Below are 4,001 nucleotides of genomic sequence, written 5' to 3'. Positions count from 1 at the left end.
AGGGACACTTCTTCCAATTCATCTGCCACTCCTTCCGGAACTCCTTCAACCAATCCTGCTTCTCCACAAACTTTAGCTGATAATAATCCATTCGCAATGGCTCGCAATGATGAAATCCAACCAAGAACTCTCAATGACTACCTCCATCCTACTCGCACTTCCACGCCTTCATGCATTATCTTCCCTCCTAATATGTCTGCATTAGAATTTAACCCTGGCATGATTCAACTCTTGCCCACATTTCATGGAATGGAAAACGAAAGCCCATACGTGCATATTAGAGAATTCGAGGAGGTAGTAGCCACGCTCTATAACCGAGCCGAAAATGTCGATTCTGAGCGAATGAAATTCTTCCCTTTCTCCTTGAAGGACAAAGCCAAAAGTTGGTTATACTCTTTAAGACTTAGGCCTATTGGAACATGGGAGGAAATGACCAAATCCTTCTTTCTGTAACACTTCCCTAGCCATAAGACCAACAGTCTAAAATGACAGATTTCCACATTTTCCCAAAAGGACAATGAAACGTTCTATCAAGTCTGGGAAAGATTCAAAGATCTGTTAAATCAGTGCTCGCACCATGGCTATGAGAATTGGCGTTTGGTCAGTTACTTCTATGGAGGCCTCGCGAGTCACGAGCGCGAGTTTGTAGAAATGCTATGCAATGGTTAATTCCTCGAAAAAGAGTTAGACGATGCTCTTGAATATCTCGAAGAAACTGCGAAAAAGTCTCACACCTGGACTGATCCAAGTGCTACTGATAGCACCAACCAACACAAAAAATCCTGGATCTATCAACTTCGAGAAGAGGATAGTGTTAAGGCCAAACTCGAAGCTTTGAAAGAGCAGTTTGAGGTCTTAATTGTGAAAAATGGCCAAAAACCGCACATGATTGCTCAAGCGGAACCGCAAGACCTTGCTTTTTTTGTGGAAGGACGGAACTTAGCTAAGGACTGGTTTGCTTTTAAAGAAATGAGGGGGGTTTATGAGGAGCAATGCAATTCCTTAGGGGCATATAACAAGCCATTCTCCCATACGTATAACCCTGGTTGGAGAAACCACCGAAATTTCAGTTGGAGAGATTCCAACCCAGCTCAATCGTCTGGAGGCTAATGAAGAAATGAGCAATAAGTTCAACCATCAAAGGTGTATTCTGCACCTCAATACAATGCTCATGCACAACGAAATTCTCTTGAGAATACCCTTCATGCATTCATAGAAGAACAATCCAAACTAAATCACGAAATGATGGAAGAAACCAAGGAAATGAAATTTCAATTATCAAAATTGACTGAATCCTTGGCCATTCTGAAAAAAGGCAAACTTCCTTCCCAACCAAAATTCAATGTGCAAGGCCAACACATGGCCTAATCTTCAAATTCTAATGATCAAAATGTTGAGGAAGTAAATGCCATCACAACTAGAAGCAGTAAAAACTTTGCAAGACCCACCTATAAAATCCAACTCTCCTAGTACTCCAAAAGTTATTTTTGAAAACCCACCACTCAATGCCTCTCCAGAAGTACCATTTCCCCAGGCTTTGAAACCTATTGGGAAACTTCTTGATAACCAAGCTGAAATCCTTGAGCACTTGACACAAGTGAAGGTTAAGCTACCTTTGCTTCACATCATAAAACAATTGCCGGCTTATGCCAAAATCATCAAGGATCTATGCACTATAAAAAGGAAGCACCATGTCAAGAAGACTGCTTTCTTGAATGGGCAAGTAAGTGTGGTTATTGAACAAAAGACACCGTCGAAATACAAAGATCCGGTTGTCACACCATTTCTTGCCAAATTGGGACCCATGAAGTCAGCCAAGCCTTACTTGATCTTGGCGTGTAAATCTCATGCCTTACTCTGTATACTCGCAACTTGGTCTTGGAGAAATGAAGCCAACATCTATTGTGCTACAGCTTGCTGACCTCTCCACCAAAAAGGCAAGGGGTATTGTTGAGGATGTTTTAGTTTAAATTGAAAAATTCTATTACCCCGTGCACTTCCTTATTCTTGATACCCAATCTGTGGTAAACATGGCGTCAAAAATTCCTATTATCCTCAGAAGACCATTCCTTGCTACTACAAATGCTTTGATCAATTGTCGGAATGGCCTAATGAAGATATTGTAACGACCCGGATTTTCAAGACTCGATAATGCGGAAATATAAATGTTTTCATTTAACAAAATGTCTCAAAAACCCATAAAAAAAAACTTTTTAAAAAGTCCTATGGCCATACTTAACCTTAAGTTACAAACATGTTTTATAAAGAGTAGAGTGAGCCTAGTTTAGGAAAATTACACAACATTTCCAAAAGTAAAACAGCTTCCCAAAAGGTCGATCCACATGTACATTTGCAAGGAAGACTCCAGCGCTCACTGCTCTGCCCTGCCCTTGCTCTTACCTACAACATGAAACAACTAGGTAAGTGAAAACGCTTAGTAAGATCAACTTTCAAACAAAGCATGTAGAGAATTAGGGTTCCGGACCCATCCGGACCCTACACAATCAATTTCAAGAACGCTAAAGCATCCTGGCAAACTTATGGTCATGCCTGATAACCAATGATAAATTAATTCATAACTAGATAAAATCATGCACTCAGAAAATCCCAGAACAAGCAGATATATTATATCACAACTATATCTTATCAACAATTATATCCCTGCACTCAGAAAATCCCAGAGCAAGCAGATATATTATATCACAACTATATCTTATCAACAAATATATCCTTGCACTCAGAACATCCCAGAGCAAGCAGATATATTATATCACAATATAATTCGAGACCAACGCTCTACAATTTCCATCAATTCAGGTGTAACGCGCCCTCCAACATAATTGCTAATCTATAAAAGAGAATCGAGTCTCTACACTAAGATCTAGCCAATAAATATCCTCATCAATGGTAACTATCGTGTTACCTAGGGCATCACTACTTATCCAAGAGTGTAATCCAATTTACACAGTTTTACGGAGACTTCTATGTTAATCAGTGGTGCTGGTGAGCAGTTGCCCCTAGGGTGTTCAACCTCACTCAATCTTGGCAACCCCTAGTATCTCTAGGCACTCTTAATGAATGGCCAATATTCACGGCTGCTATCCGGGAATAACTTATCAGAGTACTTTCTCGGATTCTAACCGTCCAATGATTAAGTAAGCATGAGGGCCCCTAGGTCCCATTTATTTTGGCGCCCCTAGGTTTAACCAGCTTATCCTCATATCATGGCCACTCGTCTCGGTAATGAACCAGACATAAATAAAATCAAGCAGTGTGACGGGGATCAGCCGTCTAGGGTATGACGAACATCTACCGTTCATATTTTCTAACTCAGCACCCACTAGACTAACGTCTCTAAGCAACTTTCTACGACAAGGTATATATGTGCATGTATCCCTATACTAACATACAATACAATAATTGTTTCATGTTGCAGCCATACAATATAAGTTGACTTACTTGGAGTCCTTAGTGCTCAGTAGGTTTTCACCCTCCAATGTTCAGTCCAGTTACGCTTAGCCAATACTGTAGTTGTCCATACAGTATACTCGGATTAATTATGGCGCTCATAATTCATTATTATTATTTTGGGCAGTTTGGTCATTTTAATAAAAGTCATTTGTAAGGATTTATAATCCATATTTGGTTTTAAACCTATTAAGGAAATTCATACAAAATATTCGAGACTAAACCCTAAGTCTCGGGGAGACCTATCCTAAGGTCTTGATACCTAGGCTTAGGTATCACAATGGTATTTTCCCACAATCCGCTAAAAATCTTATTCTTTCAAGGTATCGCTATTAACCCGCACTTTCGACTAGTCGGTTAAAATATGTAAGATTTTAGCCGGTATTATATCCAGAAAATACTAATAAATTCTTTAATTATTTTTAAAGAAAATAAACTCTTAAATTTTCCTTTTATTTTTCTTAAGGTTTTAATATCTAAAACCTGTTTTAAGAAAATTGCCTAATTTGTCTTAATTAGGAAAACCGTTAAAA

General features: G+C 39.0%; 1 non-coding gene across 1 annotated transcript; it reads right to left on the bottom strand.

Annotated features, from left to right (window-relative positions):
• Positions 1-477: 477 nt before the first annotated feature.
• LOC133807884 (small nucleolar RNA R71) lies at positions 478-584 on the bottom strand. Its single transcript, XR_009879770.1, has one exon. It is a non-coding gene; the product is annotated as a small nucleolar RNA R71 (small nucleolar RNA).
• Positions 585-4,001: the final 3,417 nt, after the last annotated feature.

Source organism: Humulus lupulus, chromosome X (assembly GCF_963169125.1).
Source record: "Humulus lupulus chromosome X, drHumLupu1.1, whole genome shotgun sequence".
Taxonomy (NCBI): domain Eukaryota; kingdom Viridiplantae; phylum Streptophyta; class Magnoliopsida; order Rosales; family Cannabaceae; genus Humulus; species Humulus lupulus.
This window is presented reverse-complemented; position numbering and strand designations above follow the sequence as displayed.